The sequence below is a fragment of the Euphorbia lathyris genome, chromosome 1 (assembly GCF_963576675.1).
Source record: "Euphorbia lathyris chromosome 1, ddEupLath1.1, whole genome shotgun sequence".
Lineage (NCBI taxonomy): Eukaryota > Viridiplantae > Streptophyta > Magnoliopsida > Malpighiales > Euphorbiaceae > Euphorbia > Euphorbia lathyris.
Genome location: NC_088910.1, coordinates 136,539,687 through 136,552,803, shown reverse-complemented (window position 1 = coordinate 136,552,803; position 13,117 = coordinate 136,539,687). Strand labels below are relative to the sequence as shown.

Genomic DNA, 13,117 nt, shown 5'->3' with positions numbered 1-13,117 from the left:
ATGCACAAGCCCCCGGACCCCAAACACTGACCCCCGCCTCGAAAACGTGCACGCCATGGTGAAAAAAAAAATTAAATAATTAAAAAATGCACGTTGCAAAAAAGTTTGGGCCCGCCTCGAAAACGTGCACGCCATGGTGAAAAAAAAATTAAATAATTAAAAAATGCACGTTGTAAAATTTTGGGGGTGCAACACGAGGACTTCCCAAGAGGTCACCCATCTTAGTACTACTCTCGCCCAAGCACGTTTAACTTCGGAGTTCTAATGGGATCCGGTGCATTAGTGCTGGTATGATCGCACCCGTCATCCCATGCAAAAACTAAGCATATATTCCATACTGGGCGCCCCTTTCTCCCGTATGCTCATCCTTCACGTGCATGCACAAGCCCCCGGACCCCAAACACTGACCCCCGCCTCGAAAACGTGCACGCCATGGTGAAAAAAAAATTAAATAATTAAAAAATGCACGTTGTAAAAAAGGTTGGGCCCGCCTCGAAAACGTGCACGCCATGGTGAAAAAAAAATTAAATAATTAAAAAATGCACGTTGCAAAAAAGTTTGGGGGTGCAACACGAGGACTTCCCAAGAGGTCACCCATCTTAGTACTACTCTCGCCCAAGCACGTTAAACTTCGGAGTTCTGATGGGATCCGGTGCATTAGTGCTGGTATGATCGCACTCGTCATCCCATGCAAAAACTAAGCATATATTCCATACTGGGCGCCCCTTTCTCCCGTATGCTCATCCTTCACGTGCATGCACAAGCCCCCGGACCCCAAACACTGACCCCGCCTCCTAAACGTGCACGCCATGGTGAAAAAAAAAATTAGATAATTAAAAAATGCACGTTGCAAAAAAGTTTGGGGGTGCAACACGAGGACTTCCCAAGAGGTCACCCATCTTAGTACTACTCTCGCCCAAGCACGTTTAGCTTCGGAGTTCTGATGGGATCCGGTGCATTAGTGCTGGTATGATCGCACCCGTCATCCCATGCAAAAACTAAGCATATATTCCATACTGGGCGCCCCTTTCTCCCGTATGCTCATCCTTCACGTGCATGCACAAGCCCCCGGACCCCAAACACTGACCCCCGCCTCGTAAACGTGCACGCCATGGTGAAAAAAAAATTAAATAATTAAAAAATGCACGTTGCAAAAAAGTTTGGGGGTGCAACACGAGGACTTCCCAAGAGGTCACCCATCTTAGTACTACTCTCGCCCAAGCACGTTTAACTTCGGAGTTCTGATGGGATCCGGTGCATTAGTGCTGGTATGATCGCACCCGTCATCCCATGCAAAAACTAAGCATATATTCCATACTGGACGCCCCTTTCTCCCGTATGCTCATCCTTCACGTGCATGCACAAGCCCCCGGACCCCAAACACTGACCCCCGCCTCGAAAACGTGCACGCCATGGTGAAAAAAAAATTAAATAATTAAAAAATGCACGTTGCAAAAAAGTTTGGGGGTGCAACACGAGGACTTCCCAAGAGGTCACCCATCTTAGTACTACTCTCGCCCAAGCACGTTTAGCTTCGGAGTTCTGATGGGATCCGGTGCATTAGTGCTGGTATGATCGCACCCGTCATCCCATGCAAAAACTAAGCATATATTCCATACTGGACGCCCCTTTCTCCCGTATGCTCATCCTTCACGTGCATGCACAAGCCCCCGGACCCCAAACACTGACCCCCGCCTCGAAAACGTGCACGCCATGGTGAAAAAAAAATTAAATAATTAAAAAATGCACGTTGCAAAAAAGTTTGGGCCCGCCTCGAAAACGTGCACGCCATGGTGAAAAAAAAATTAAATAATTAAAAAATGCACGTTGCAAAAAAGTTTGGGGGTGCAACACGAGGACTTCCCAAGAGGTCACCCATCTTAGTACTACTCTCGCCCAAGCACGTTTGACTTCGGAGTTCTGATGGGATCCGGTGCATTAGTGCTGGTATGATCGCACCCGTCATCCCATGCAAAAACTAAGCATATATTCCATACTGGGCGCCCCTTTCTCCCGTATGCTCATCCTTCACGTGCATGCACAAGCCCCCGGACCCCAAACACTGACCCCGCCTCGTAAACGTGCACGCCATGGTGAAAAAAAAAATTAAATAATTAAAAAATGCACGTTGCAAAAAAGTTTGGGGGTGCAACACGAGGACTTCCCAAGAGGTCACCCATCTTAGTACTACTCTCGCCCAAGCACGTTTAGCTTCGGAGTTCTGATGGGATCCGGTGCATTAGTGCCGGTATGATCGCACCCGTCATCCCATGCAAAAACTAAGCATATATTCCATACTGGGCGCCCCTTTCTCCCGTATGCTCATCCTTCACGTGCATGCACAAGCCCCCGGACCCCAAACACTGACCCCCGCCTCGTAAACGTGCACGCCATGGTGAAAAAAAAATTAAATAATTAAAAAATGCACGTTGCAAAAAAGTTTGGGGGTGCAACACGAGGACTTCCCAAGAGGTCACCCATCTTAGTACTACTCTCGCCCAAGCACGTTTAACTTCGGAGTTCTGATGGGATCCGGTGCATTAGTGCTGGTATGATCGCACCCGTCATCCCATGCAAAAACTAAGCATATATTCCATACTGGACGCCCCTTTCTCCCGTATGCTCATCCTTCACGTGCATGCACAAGCCCCCGGACCCCAAACACTGACCCCCGCCTCGAAAACGTGCACGCCATGGTGAAAAAAAAATTAAATAATTAAAAAATGCACGTTGCAAAAAAGTTTGGGGGTGCAACACGAGGACTTCCCAAGAGGTCACCCATCTTAGTACTACTCTCGCCCAAGCACGTTTAGCTTCGGAGTTCTGATGGGATCCGGTGCATTAGTGCTGGTATGATCGCACCCGTCATCCCATGCAAAAACTAAGCATATATTCCATACTGGACGCCCCTTTCTCCCGTATGCTCATCCTTCACGTGCATGCACAAGCCCCCGGACCCCAAACACTGACCCCCGCCTCGAAAACGTGCACGCCATGGTGAAAAAAAAATTAAATAATTAAAAAATGCACGTTGCAAAAAAGTTTGGGCCCGCCTCGAAAACGTGCACGCCATGGTGAAAAAAAAATTAAATAATTAAAAAATGCACGTTGCAAAAAAGTTTGGGGGTGCAACACGAGGACTTCCCAAGAGGTCACCCATCTTAGTACTACTCTCGCCCAAGCACGTTTGACTTCGGAGTTCTGATGGGATCCGGTGCATTAGTGCTGGTATGATCGCACCCGTCATCCCATGCAAAAACTAAGCATATATTCCATACTGGGCGCCCCTTTCTCCCGTATGCTCATCCTTCACGTGCATGCACAAGCCCCCGGACCCCAAACACTGACCCCGCCTCGTAAACGTGCACGCCATGGTGAAAAAAAAAATTAAATAATTAAAAAATGCACGTTGCAAAAAAGTTTGGGGGTGCAACACGAGGACTTCCCAAGAGGTCACCCATCTTAGTACTACTCTCGCCCAAGCACGTTTAGCTTCGGAGTTCTGATGGGATCCGGTGCATTAGTGCTGGTATGATCGCACCCGTCATCCCATGCAAAAACTAAGCATATATTCCATACTGGGCGCCCCTTTCTCCCGTATGCTCATCCTTCACGTGCATGCACAAGCCCCCGGACCCCAAACACTGACCCCCGCCTCGAAAACGTGCACGCCATGGTGAAAAAAAAAATTAAATAATTAAAAAATGCACGTTGCAAAAAAGTTTGGGCCCGCCTCGAAAACGTGCACGCCATGGTGAAAAAAAAATTAAATAATTAAAAAATGCACGTTGTAAAATTTTGGGGGTGCAACACGAGGACTTCCCAAGAGGTCACCCATCTTAGTACTACTCTCGCCCAAGCACGTTTAACTTCGGAGTTCTAATGGGATCCGGTGCATTAGTGCTGGTATGATCGCACCCGTCATCCCATGCAAAAACTAAGCATATATTCCATACTGGGCGCCCCTTTCTCCCGTATGCTCATCCTTCACGTGCATGCACAAGCCCCCGGACCCCAAACACTGACCCCCGCCTCGAAAACGTGCACGCCATGGTGAAAAAAAAATTAAATAATTAAAAAATGCACGTTGTAAAAAAGGTTGGGCCCGCCTCGAAAACGTGCACGCCATGGTGAAAAAAAAATTAAATAATTAAAAAATGCACGTTGCAAAAAAGTTTGGGGGTGCAACACGAGGACTTCCCAAGAGGTCACCCATCTTAGTACTACTCTCGCCCAAGCACGTTAAACTTCGGAGTTCTGATGGGATCCGGTGCATTAGTGCTGGTATGATCGCACTCGTCATCCCATGCAAAAACTAAGCATATATTCCATACTGGGCGCCCCTTTCTCCCGTATGCTCATCCTTCACGTGCATGCACAAGCCCCCGGACCCCAAACACTGACCCCGCCTCCTAAACGTGCACGCCATGGTGAAAAAAAAAATTAGATAATTAAAAAATGCACGTTGCAAAAAAGTTTGGGGGTGCAACACGAGGACTTCCCAAGAGGTCACCCATCTTAGTACTACTCTCGCCCAAGCACGTTTAGCTTCGGAGTTCTGATGGGATCCGGTGCATTAGTGCTGGTATGATCGCACCCGTCATCCCATGCAAAAACTAAGCATATATTCCATACTGGGCGCCCCTTTCTCCCGTATGCTCATCCTTCACGTGCATGCACAAGCCCCCGGACCCCAAACACTGACCCCCGCCTCGTAAACGTGCACGCCATGGTGAAAAAAAAATTAAATAATTAAAAAATGCACGTTGCAAAAAAGTTTGGGGGTGCAACACGAGGACTTCCCAAGAGGTCACCCATCTTAGTACTACTCTCGCCCAAGCACGTTTAACTTCGGAGTTCTGATGGGATCCGGTGCATTAGTGCTGGTATGATCGCACCCGTCATCCCATGCAAAAACTAAGCATATATTCCATACTGGACGCCCCTTTCTCCCGTATGCTCATCCTTCACGTGCATGCACAAGCCCCCGGACCCCAAACACTGACCCCCGCCTCGAAAACGTGCACGCCATGGTGAAAAAAAAATTAAATAATTAAAAAATGCACGTTGCAAAAAAGTTTGGGGGTGCAACACGAGGACTTCCCAAGAGGTCACCCATCTTAGTACTACTCTCGCCCAAGCACGTTTAGCTTCGGAGTTCTGATGGGATCCGGTGCATTAGTGCTGGTATGATCGCACCCGTCATCCCATGCAAAAACTAAGCATATATTCCATACTGGACGCCCCTTTCTCCCGTATGCTCATCCTTCACGTGCATGCACAAGCCCCCGGACCCCAAACACTGACCCCCGCCTCGAAAACGTGCACGCCATGGTGAAAAAAAAATTAAATAATTAAAAAATGCACGTTGCAAAAAAGTTTGGGCCCGCCTCGAAAACGTGCACGCCATGGTGAAAAAAAAATTAAATAATTAAAAAATGCACGTTGCAAAAAAGTTTGGGGGTGCAACACGAGGACTTCCCAAGAGGTCACCCATCTTAGTACTACTCTCGCCCAAGCACGTTTGACTTCGGAGTTCTGATGGGATCCGGTGCATTAGTGCTGGTATGATCGCACCCGTCATCCCATGCAAAAACTAAGCATATATTCCATACTGGGCGCCCCTTTCTCCCGTATGCTCATCCTTCACGTGCATGCACAAGCCCCCGGACCCCAAACACTGACCCCGCCTCGTAAACGTGCACGCCATGGTGAAAAAAAAAATTAAATAATTAAAAAATGCACGTTGCAAAAAAGTTTGGGGGTGCAACACGAGGACTTCCCAAGAGGTCACCCATCTTAGTACTACTCTCGCCCAAGCACGTTTAGCTTCGGAGTTCTGATGGGATCCGGTGCATTAGTGCCGGTATGATCGCACCCGTCATCCCATGCAAAAACTAAGCATATATTCCATACTGGGCGCCCCTTTCTCCCGTATGCTCATCCTTCACGTGCATGCACAAGCCCCCGGACCCCAAACACTGACCCCCGCCTCGTAAACGTGCACGCCATGGTGAAAAAAAAATTAAATAATTAAAAAATGCACGTTGCAAAAAAGTTTGGGGGTGCAACACGAGGACTTCCCAAGAGGTCACCCATCTTAGTACTACTCTCGCCCAAGCACGTTTAACTTCGGAGTTCTGATGGGATCCGGTGCATTAGTGCTGGTATGATCGCACCCGTCATCCCATGCAAAAACTAAGCATATATTCCATACTGGACGCCCCTTTCTCCCGTATGCTCATCCTTCACGTGCATGCACAAGCCCCCGGACCCCAAACACTGACCCCCGCCTCGTAAACGTGCACGCCATGGTGAAAAAAAAATTAAATAATTAAAAAATGCACGTTGCAAAAAAGTTTGGGGGTGCAACACGAGGACTTCCCAAGAGGTCACCCATCTTAGTACTACTCTCGCCCAAGCACGTTTAATTTCGGAGTTCTGATGGGATCCGGTGCATTAGTGCTGGTATGATCACACCCGTCATCCCATGCAAAAACTAAGCATATATTCCATACTGGGCGCCCCTTTCTCCCGTATGCTCATCCTTCACGTGCATGCACAAGCCCCCGGACCCCAAACACTGACCCCCGCCTCGAAAACGTGCACGCCATGGTGAAAAAAAAATTAAATAATTAAAAAATGCACGTTGCAAAAAAGTTTGGGCCCGCCTCGAAAACGTGCACGCCATGGTGAAAAAAAAATTAAATAATTAAAAAATGCACGTTGCAAAAAAGTTTGGGGGTGCAACACGAGGACTTCCCAAGAGGTCACCCATCTTAGTACTACTCTCGCCCAAGCACGTTTAGCTTCGGAGTTCTGATGGGATCCGGTGCATTAGTGCTGGTATGATCGCACCCGTCATCCCATGCAAAAACTAAGCATATATTCCATACTGGGCGCCCCTTTCTCCCGTATGCTCATCCTTCACGTGCATGCACAAGCCCCCGGACCCCAAACACTGACCCCCGCCTCGAAAACGTGCACGCCATGGTGAAAAAAAAATTAAATAATTAAAAAATGCACGTTGCAAAAAAGTTTGGGGGTGCAACACGAGGACTTCCCAAGAGGTCACCCATCTTAGTACTACTCTCGCCCAAGCACGTTTAACTTCGGAGTTCTGATGGGATCCGGTGCATTAGTGCTGGTATGATCGCACCCGTCATCCCATGCAAAAACTAAGCATATATTCCATACTGGACGCCCCTTTCTCCCGTATGCTCATCCTTCACGTGCATGCACAAGCCCCCGGACCCCAAACACTGACCCCCGCCTCGTAAACGTGCACGCCATGGTGAAAAAAAAATTAAATAATTAAAAAATGCACGTTGCAAAAAAGTTTGGGGGTGCAACACGAGGACTTCCCAAGAGGTCACCCATCTTAGTACTACTCTCGCCCAAGCACGTTTAATTTCGGAGTTCTGATGGGATCCGGTGCATTAGTGCTGGTATGATCACACCCGTCATCCCATGCAAAAACTAAGCATATATTCCATACTGGGCGCCCCTTTCTCCCGTATGCTCATCCTTCACGTGCATGCACAAGCCCCCGGACCCCAAACACTGACCCCCGCCTCGAAAACGTGCACGCCATGGTGAAAAAAAAATTAAATAATTAAAAAATGCACGTTGCAAAAAAGTTTGGGCCCGCCTCGAAAACGTGCACGCCATGGTGAAAAAAAAATTAAATAATTAAAAAATGCACGTTGCAAAAAAGTTTGGGGGTGCAACACGAGGACTTCCCAAGAGGTCACCCATCTTAGTACTACTCTCGCCCAAGCACGTTTAGCTTCGGAGTTCTGATGGGATCCGGTGCATTAGTGCTGGTATGATCGCACCCGTCATCCCATGCAAAATCTAAGCATATATTCCATACTGGGCGCCCCTTTCTCCCGTATGCTCATCCTTCACGTGCATGCACAAGCCCCCGGACCCCAAACACTGACCCCGCCTCGTAAACGTGCACGCCATGGTGAAAAAAAAAATTAAATAATTAAAAAATGCACGTTGCAAAAAAGTTTGGGGGTGCAACACGAGGACTTCCCAAGAGGTCACCCATCTTAGTACTACTCTCGCCCAAGCACGTTTAGCTTCGGAGTTCTGATGGGATCCGGTGCATTAGTGCTGGTATGATCGCACCCGTCATCCCATGCAAAAACTAAGCATATATTCCATACTGGGCGCCCCTTTCTCCCGTATGCTCATCCTTCACGTGCATGCACAAGCCCCCGGACCCCAAACACTGACCCCCGCCTCGTAAACGTGCACGCCATGGTGAAAAAAAAATTAAATAATTAAAAAATGCACGTTGCAAAAAAGTTTGGGGGTGCAACACGAGGACTTCCCAAGAGGTCACCCATCTTAGTACTACTCTCGCCCAAGCACGTTTAACTTCGGAGTTCTGATGGGATCCGGTGCATTAGTGCTGGTATGATCGCACCCGTCATCCCATGCAAAAACTAAGCATATATTCCATACTGGACGCCCCTTTCTCCCGTATGCTCATCCTTCACGTGCATGCACAAGCCCCCGGACCCCAAACACTGACCCCCGCCTCGTAAACGTGCACGCCATGGTGAAAAAAAAATTAAATAATTAAAAAATGCACGTTGCAAAAAAGTTTGGGGGTGCAACACGAGGACTTCCCAAGAGGTCACCCATCTTAGTACTACTCTCGCCCAAGCACGTTTAATTTCGGAGTTCTGATGGGATCCGGTGCATTAGTGCTGGTATGATCACACCCGTCATCCCATGCAAAAACTAAGCATATATTCCATACTGGGCGCCCCTTTCTCCCGTATGCTAATCCTTCACGTGCATGCACAAGCCCCCGGACCCCAAACACTGACCCCCGCCTCGAAAACGTGCACGCCATGGTGAAAAAAAAATTAAATAATTAAAAAATGCACGTTGCAAAAAAGTTTGGGCCCGCCTCGAAAACGTGCACGCCATGGTGAAAAAAAAATTAAATAATTAAAAAATGCACGTTGCAAAAAAGTTTGGGGGTGCAACACGAGGACTTCCCAAGAGGTCACCCATCTTAGTACTACTCTCGCCCAAGCACGTTTAGCTTCGGAGTTCTGATGGGATCCGGTGCATTAGTGCTGGTATGATCGCACCCGTCATCCCATGCAAAAACTAAGCATATATTCCATACTGGGCGCCCCTTTCTCCCGTATGCTCATCCTTCACGTGCATGCACAAGCCCCCGGACCCCAAACACTGACCCCCGCCTCGAAAACGTGCACGCCATGGTGAAAAAAAAATTAAATAATTAAAAAATGCACGTTGCAAAAAAGTTTGGGGGTGCAACACGAGGACTTCCCAAGAGGTCACCCATCTTAGTACTACTCTCGCCCAAGCACGTTTAGCTTCGGAGTTCTGATGGGATCCGGTGCATTAGTGCTGGTATGATCGCACCCGTCATCCCATGCAAAAACTAAGCATATATTCCATACTGGGCGCCCCTTTCTCCCGTATGCTCATCCTTCACGTGCATGCACAAGCCCCCGGACCCCAAACACTGACCCCCGCCTCGAAAACGTGCACGCCATGGTGAAAAAAAATTTAAATAATTAAAAAATGCACATTGCAAAAAAGTTTGGGCCCGCCTCGAAAACGTGCACGCCATGGTGAAAAAAAAATTAAATAATTAAAAAATGCACGTTGCAAAAAAGTTTGGGGGTGCAACACGAGGACTTCCCAAGAGGTCACCCATCTTAGTACTACTCTCGCCCAAGCACGTTTAGCTTCGGAGTTCTGATGGGATCCGGTGCATTAGTGCTGGTATGATCGCACCCGTCATCCCATGCAAAAACTAAGCATATATTCCATACTGGGCGCCCCTTTCTCCCGTATGCTCATCCTTCACGTGCATGCACAAGCCCCCGGACCCCAAACACTGACCCCCGCCTCGAAAACGTGCACGCCATGGTGAAAAAAAATTTAAATAATTAAAAAATGCACGTTGCAAAAAAGTTTGGGCCCGCCTCGAAAACGTGCACGCCATGGTGAAAAAAAAATTAAATAATTAAAAAATGCACGTTGCAAAAAAGTTTGGGGGTGCAACACGAGGACTTCCCAAGAGGTCACCCATCTTAGTACTACTCTCGCCTAAGCACGTTTAATTTCGGAGTTCTGATGGGATCCGGTGCATTAGTGCTGGTATGATCGCACCCGTCATCCCATGCAAAAACTAAGCATATATTCCATACTGGGCGCCCCTTTCTCCCGTATGCTCATCCTTCACGTGCATGCACAAGCCCCCGGACCCCAAACACTGACCCCCGCCTCGAAAACGTGCACGCCATGGTGAAAAAAAAAATTAAATAATTAAAAAATGCATGTTGTAAAAAAGTTTGGGCCCGCCTCGAAAACGTGCACGCCATGGTGAAAAAAAAATTAAATAATTAAAAAATGCACGTTGCAAAAAAGTTTGGGGGTGCAACACGAGGACTTCCCAAGAGGTCACCCATCTTAGTACTACTCTCGCCCAAGCACGTTTAACTTCGGAGTTCTGATGGGATCCGGTGCATTAGTGCTGGTATGATCGCACCCGTCATCCCATGCAAAAACTAAGCATATATTCCATTCTGGGCGCCCCTTTCTCCCGTATGCTCATCCTTCACGTGAAAGCACAAGCCCCCGGACCCCAAACACTGACCCCTGCCTCGAAAACGTGCACGCCATGGTGAAAAAAAAAATTAAATAATTAAAAAATGCACGTTGCAAAAAAGTTTGGGCCCGCCTCGAAAACGTGCACGCCATGGTGAAAAAAAAATTAAATAATTAAAAAATGCACGTTGCAAAAAAGTTTAGGGGTGCAACACGAGGACTTCCCAAGAGGTCACCCATCTTAGTACTACTCTCGCCCAAGCACGTTTGACTTCGGAGTTCTGATGGGATCCGGTGCATTAGTGCTGGTATGATCGCACCCGTCATCCCATGCAAAAACTAAGCATATATTCCATACTGGACGCCCCTTTCTCCCGTATGCTCATCCTTCACGTGCATGCACAAGCCCCCGGACCCCAAACACTGACCCCCGCCTCGAAAACGTGCACGCCATGGTGAAAAAAAAATTAAATAATTAAAAAATGCACGTTGCAAAAAAGTTTGGGGGTGCAACACGAGGACTTCCCAAGAGGTCACCCATCTTAGTACTACTCTCGCCCAAGCACGTTTAGCTTCGGAGTTCTGATGGGATCCGGTGCATTAGTGCTGGTATGATCGCACCCGTCATCCCATGCAAAAACTAAGCATATATTCCATACTGGACGCCCCTTTCTCCCGTATGCTCATCCTTCACGTGCATGCACAAGCCCCCGGACCCCAAACACTGACCCCCGCCTCGAAAACGTGCACGCCATGGTGAAAAAAAAAATTAAATAATTAAAAAATGCACGTTGTAAAAAAGTTTGGGCCCGCCTCGAAAACGTGCACGCCATGCTGGAAAAAAAATTAAATAATTAAAAAATGCACGTTGCAAAAAAGTTTGGGGGTGCAACACGAGGACTTCCCAAGAGGTCACCCATCTTAGTACTACTCTCGCCCAAGCACGTTTAACTTCGGAGTTCTGATGGGATCCGGTGCATTAGTGCTGGTATGATCGCACCTGTCATCCCATGCAAAAACTAAGCATATATTCCATACTGGGCGCCCCTTTCTCCCGTATGCTCATCCTTCACGTGAAAGCACAAGCCCCCGGACCCCAAACACTGACCCCTGCCTCGAAAACGTGCACGCCATGGTGAAAAAAAAAATTAAATAATTAAAAAATGCACGTTGCAAAAAAGTTTGGGCCCGCCTCGAAAACGTGCACGCCATGGTGAAAAAAAAATTAAATAATTAAAAAATGCACGTTGCAAAAAAGTTTAGGGGTGCAACACGAGGACTTCCCAAGAGGTCACCCATCTTAGTACTACTCTCGCCCAAGCACGTTTGACTTCGGAGTTCTGATGGGATCCGGTGCATTAGTGCTGGTATGATCGCACCCGTCATCCCATGCAAAAACTAAGCATATATTCCATACTGGACGCCCCTTTCTCCCGTATGCTCATCCTTCACGTGCATGCACAAGCCCCCGGACCCCAAACACTGACCCCCGCCTCGAAAACGTGCACGCCATGGTGAAAAAAAAAATTAAATAATTAAAAAATGCACGTTGCAAAAAAGTTTGGGCCCGCCTCGAAAACGTGCACGCCATGGTGAAAAAAAAATTAAATAATTAAAAAATGCACGTTGCAAAAAAGTTTGGGGGTGCAACACGAGGACTTCCCAAGAGGTCACCCATCTTAGTACTACTCTCGCCCAAGCACGTTTGACTTCGGAGTTCTGATGGGATCCGGTGCATTAGTGCTGGTATGATCGCACCCGTCATCCCATGCAAAAACTAAGCATATATTCCATACTGGACGCCCCTTTCTCCCGTATGCTCATCCTTCACGTGCATGCACAAGCCCCCGGACCCCAAACACTGACCCCCGCCTCGTAAACGTGCACGCCATGGTGAAAAAAAAAATTAAATAATTAAAAAATGCACGTTGCAAAAAAGTTTGGGGGTGCAACACGAGGACTTCCCAAGAGGTCACCCATCTTAGTACTACTCTCGCCCAAGCACGTTTAACTTCGGAGTTCTGATGGGATCCGGTGCATTAGTGCTGGTATGATCGCACCCGTCATCCTATGCAAAAACTAAGCATATATTCCATACTGGGCGCCCCTTTCTCGCGTATGCTCATCCTTCACGTGCATGCACAAGCCCCCGGACCCCAAACACTGACCCCGCCTCCTAAACGTGCACGCCATGGTGAAAAAAAAAATTAAATAATTAAAAAATGCACGTTGCAAAAAAGTTTGGGGGTGCAACACGAGGACTTCCCAAGAGGTCACCCATCTTAGTACTACTCTCGCCCAAGCACGTTTAGCTTCGGAGTTCTGATGGGATCCGGTGCATTAGTGCTGGTATGATCGCACCCGTCATCCCATGCAAAAACTAAGCATATATTCCATACTGGGCGCCCCTTTCTCCCGTATGCTCATCCTTCACGTGCATGCACAAGCCCCCGGACCCCAAACACTGACCCCCGCCTCGTAAACGTGCACGCCATGGTGAAAA

The 13,117-nt window shown here is 47.9% G+C and overlaps 39 non-coding genes across 39 annotated transcripts; all 39 read right to left on the bottom strand.

Annotated features, from left to right (window-relative positions):
- Positions 1 to 183: 183 nt before the first annotated feature.
- LOC136211925 (5S ribosomal RNA) lies at positions 184 to 302 on the bottom strand. The gene has a single exon (XR_010679108.1). It is a non-coding gene; the product is annotated as a 5S ribosomal RNA (ribosomal RNA).
- A 259-nt stretch (positions 303 to 561) lies between these two features.
- LOC136214825 (5S ribosomal RNA) lies at positions 562 to 680 on the bottom strand. The gene has a single exon (XR_010681893.1). It is a non-coding gene; the product is annotated as a 5S ribosomal RNA (ribosomal RNA).
- A 182-nt stretch (positions 681 to 862) lies between these two features.
- On the bottom strand, positions 863 to 981 carry LOC136211839 (5S ribosomal RNA). Its single transcript, XR_010679028.1, has one exon. It is a non-coding gene; the product is annotated as a 5S ribosomal RNA (ribosomal RNA).
- A 182-nt stretch (positions 982 to 1,163) lies between these two features.
- Positions 1,164 to 1,282, bottom strand: LOC136211557 (5S ribosomal RNA). Its single transcript, XR_010678757.1, has one exon. It is a non-coding gene; the product is annotated as a 5S ribosomal RNA (ribosomal RNA).
- Positions 1,283 to 1,464: 182 nt separating this feature from the next.
- Positions 1,465 to 1,583, bottom strand: LOC136211838 (5S ribosomal RNA). Its single transcript, XR_010679027.1, has one exon. It is a non-coding gene; the product is annotated as a 5S ribosomal RNA (ribosomal RNA).
- A 259-nt stretch (positions 1,584 to 1,842) lies between these two features.
- LOC136212267 (5S ribosomal RNA) lies at positions 1,843 to 1,961 on the bottom strand. Its single transcript, XR_010679432.1, has one exon. It is a non-coding gene; the product is annotated as a 5S ribosomal RNA (ribosomal RNA).
- A 182-nt stretch (positions 1,962 to 2,143) lies between these two features.
- Positions 2,144 to 2,262, bottom strand: LOC136211942 (5S ribosomal RNA). The gene has a single exon (XR_010679124.1). It is a non-coding gene; the product is annotated as a 5S ribosomal RNA (ribosomal RNA).
- Positions 2,263 to 2,444: 182 nt separating this feature from the next.
- On the bottom strand, positions 2,445 to 2,563 carry LOC136211556 (5S ribosomal RNA). Its single transcript, XR_010678756.1, has one exon. It is a non-coding gene; the product is annotated as a 5S ribosomal RNA (ribosomal RNA).
- Positions 2,564 to 2,745: 182 nt separating this feature from the next.
- LOC136211837 (5S ribosomal RNA) lies at positions 2,746 to 2,864 on the bottom strand. The gene has a single exon (XR_010679026.1). It is a non-coding gene; the product is annotated as a 5S ribosomal RNA (ribosomal RNA).
- A 259-nt stretch (positions 2,865 to 3,123) lies between these two features.
- Positions 3,124 to 3,242, bottom strand: LOC136212266 (5S ribosomal RNA). The gene has a single exon (XR_010679431.1). It is a non-coding gene; the product is annotated as a 5S ribosomal RNA (ribosomal RNA).
- Positions 3,243 to 3,424: 182 nt separating this feature from the next.
- Positions 3,425 to 3,543, bottom strand: LOC136211836 (5S ribosomal RNA). Its single transcript, XR_010679025.1, has one exon. It is a non-coding gene; the product is annotated as a 5S ribosomal RNA (ribosomal RNA).
- Positions 3,544 to 3,801: 258 nt separating this feature from the next.
- Positions 3,802 to 3,920, bottom strand: LOC136211924 (5S ribosomal RNA). Its single transcript, XR_010679107.1, has one exon. It is a non-coding gene; the product is annotated as a 5S ribosomal RNA (ribosomal RNA).
- A 259-nt stretch (positions 3,921 to 4,179) lies between these two features.
- Positions 4,180 to 4,298, bottom strand: LOC136214822 (5S ribosomal RNA). Its single transcript, XR_010681892.1, has one exon. It is a non-coding gene; the product is annotated as a 5S ribosomal RNA (ribosomal RNA).
- A 182-nt stretch (positions 4,299 to 4,480) lies between these two features.
- On the bottom strand, positions 4,481 to 4,599 carry LOC136211835 (5S ribosomal RNA). Its single transcript, XR_010679024.1, has one exon. It is a non-coding gene; the product is annotated as a 5S ribosomal RNA (ribosomal RNA).
- Positions 4,600 to 4,781: 182 nt separating this feature from the next.
- On the bottom strand, positions 4,782 to 4,900 carry LOC136211555 (5S ribosomal RNA). The gene has a single exon (XR_010678755.1). It is a non-coding gene; the product is annotated as a 5S ribosomal RNA (ribosomal RNA).
- A 182-nt stretch (positions 4,901 to 5,082) lies between these two features.
- Positions 5,083 to 5,201, bottom strand: LOC136211834 (5S ribosomal RNA). The gene has a single exon (XR_010679023.1). It is a non-coding gene; the product is annotated as a 5S ribosomal RNA (ribosomal RNA).
- A 259-nt stretch (positions 5,202 to 5,460) lies between these two features.
- On the bottom strand, positions 5,461 to 5,579 carry LOC136212265 (5S ribosomal RNA). The gene has a single exon (XR_010679430.1). It is a non-coding gene; the product is annotated as a 5S ribosomal RNA (ribosomal RNA).
- Positions 5,580 to 5,761: 182 nt separating this feature from the next.
- LOC136211941 (5S ribosomal RNA) lies at positions 5,762 to 5,880 on the bottom strand. Its single transcript, XR_010679123.1, has one exon. It is a non-coding gene; the product is annotated as a 5S ribosomal RNA (ribosomal RNA).
- Positions 5,881 to 6,062: 182 nt separating this feature from the next.
- On the bottom strand, positions 6,063 to 6,181 carry LOC136211554 (5S ribosomal RNA). Its single transcript, XR_010678754.1, has one exon. It is a non-coding gene; the product is annotated as a 5S ribosomal RNA (ribosomal RNA).
- A 182-nt stretch (positions 6,182 to 6,363) lies between these two features.
- LOC136214376 (5S ribosomal RNA) lies at positions 6,364 to 6,482 on the bottom strand. The gene has a single exon (XR_010681465.1). It is a non-coding gene; the product is annotated as a 5S ribosomal RNA (ribosomal RNA).
- Positions 6,483 to 6,741: 259 nt separating this feature from the next.
- LOC136211833 (5S ribosomal RNA) lies at positions 6,742 to 6,860 on the bottom strand. Its single transcript, XR_010679022.1, has one exon. It is a non-coding gene; the product is annotated as a 5S ribosomal RNA (ribosomal RNA).
- Positions 6,861 to 7,042: 182 nt separating this feature from the next.
- Positions 7,043 to 7,161, bottom strand: LOC136211553 (5S ribosomal RNA). Its single transcript, XR_010678753.1, has one exon. It is a non-coding gene; the product is annotated as a 5S ribosomal RNA (ribosomal RNA).
- A 182-nt stretch (positions 7,162 to 7,343) lies between these two features.
- Positions 7,344 to 7,462, bottom strand: LOC136214375 (5S ribosomal RNA). The gene has a single exon (XR_010681464.1). It is a non-coding gene; the product is annotated as a 5S ribosomal RNA (ribosomal RNA).
- Positions 7,463 to 7,721: 259 nt separating this feature from the next.
- LOC136211832 (5S ribosomal RNA) lies at positions 7,722 to 7,840 on the bottom strand. The gene has a single exon (XR_010679021.1). It is a non-coding gene; the product is annotated as a 5S ribosomal RNA (ribosomal RNA).
- A 182-nt stretch (positions 7,841 to 8,022) lies between these two features.
- On the bottom strand, positions 8,023 to 8,141 carry LOC136211830 (5S ribosomal RNA). The gene has a single exon (XR_010679020.1). It is a non-coding gene; the product is annotated as a 5S ribosomal RNA (ribosomal RNA).
- Positions 8,142 to 8,323: 182 nt separating this feature from the next.
- Positions 8,324 to 8,442, bottom strand: LOC136211552 (5S ribosomal RNA). The gene has a single exon (XR_010678752.1). It is a non-coding gene; the product is annotated as a 5S ribosomal RNA (ribosomal RNA).
- Positions 8,443 to 8,624: 182 nt separating this feature from the next.
- LOC136214374 (5S ribosomal RNA) lies at positions 8,625 to 8,743 on the bottom strand. Its single transcript, XR_010681463.1, has one exon. It is a non-coding gene; the product is annotated as a 5S ribosomal RNA (ribosomal RNA).
- Positions 8,744 to 9,002: 259 nt separating this feature from the next.
- LOC136211829 (5S ribosomal RNA) lies at positions 9,003 to 9,121 on the bottom strand. The gene has a single exon (XR_010679019.1). It is a non-coding gene; the product is annotated as a 5S ribosomal RNA (ribosomal RNA).
- A 182-nt stretch (positions 9,122 to 9,303) lies between these two features.
- LOC136211827 (5S ribosomal RNA) lies at positions 9,304 to 9,422 on the bottom strand. Its single transcript, XR_010679017.1, has one exon. It is a non-coding gene; the product is annotated as a 5S ribosomal RNA (ribosomal RNA).
- Positions 9,423 to 9,681: 259 nt separating this feature from the next.
- Positions 9,682 to 9,800, bottom strand: LOC136211826 (5S ribosomal RNA). The gene has a single exon (XR_010679016.1). It is a non-coding gene; the product is annotated as a 5S ribosomal RNA (ribosomal RNA).
- Positions 9,801 to 10,059: 259 nt separating this feature from the next.
- LOC136215114 (5S ribosomal RNA) lies at positions 10,060 to 10,178 on the bottom strand. The gene has a single exon (XR_010682165.1). It is a non-coding gene; the product is annotated as a 5S ribosomal RNA (ribosomal RNA).
- Positions 10,179 to 10,438: 260 nt separating this feature from the next.
- LOC136211550 (5S ribosomal RNA) lies at positions 10,439 to 10,557 on the bottom strand. The gene has a single exon (XR_010678750.1). It is a non-coding gene; the product is annotated as a 5S ribosomal RNA (ribosomal RNA).
- Positions 10,558 to 10,817: 260 nt separating this feature from the next.
- Positions 10,818 to 10,936, bottom strand: LOC136212264 (5S ribosomal RNA). The gene has a single exon (XR_010679429.1). It is a non-coding gene; the product is annotated as a 5S ribosomal RNA (ribosomal RNA).
- Positions 10,937 to 11,118: 182 nt separating this feature from the next.
- LOC136211825 (5S ribosomal RNA) lies at positions 11,119 to 11,237 on the bottom strand. Its single transcript, XR_010679014.1, has one exon. It is a non-coding gene; the product is annotated as a 5S ribosomal RNA (ribosomal RNA).
- A 260-nt stretch (positions 11,238 to 11,497) lies between these two features.
- Positions 11,498 to 11,616, bottom strand: LOC136212419 (5S ribosomal RNA). The gene has a single exon (XR_010679578.1). It is a non-coding gene; the product is annotated as a 5S ribosomal RNA (ribosomal RNA).
- A 260-nt stretch (positions 11,617 to 11,876) lies between these two features.
- Positions 11,877 to 11,995, bottom strand: LOC136212263 (5S ribosomal RNA). Its single transcript, XR_010679428.1, has one exon. It is a non-coding gene; the product is annotated as a 5S ribosomal RNA (ribosomal RNA).
- Positions 11,996 to 12,255: 260 nt separating this feature from the next.
- On the bottom strand, positions 12,256 to 12,374 carry LOC136212262 (5S ribosomal RNA). The gene has a single exon (XR_010679427.1). It is a non-coding gene; the product is annotated as a 5S ribosomal RNA (ribosomal RNA).
- Positions 12,375 to 12,557: 183 nt separating this feature from the next.
- LOC136211549 (5S ribosomal RNA) lies at positions 12,558 to 12,676 on the bottom strand. Its single transcript, XR_010678749.1, has one exon. It is a non-coding gene; the product is annotated as a 5S ribosomal RNA (ribosomal RNA).
- A 182-nt stretch (positions 12,677 to 12,858) lies between these two features.
- On the bottom strand, positions 12,859 to 12,977 carry LOC136211824 (5S ribosomal RNA). The gene has a single exon (XR_010679013.1). It is a non-coding gene; the product is annotated as a 5S ribosomal RNA (ribosomal RNA).
- Between the last annotated feature and the right edge of the window lie 140 nt (positions 12,978 to 13,117).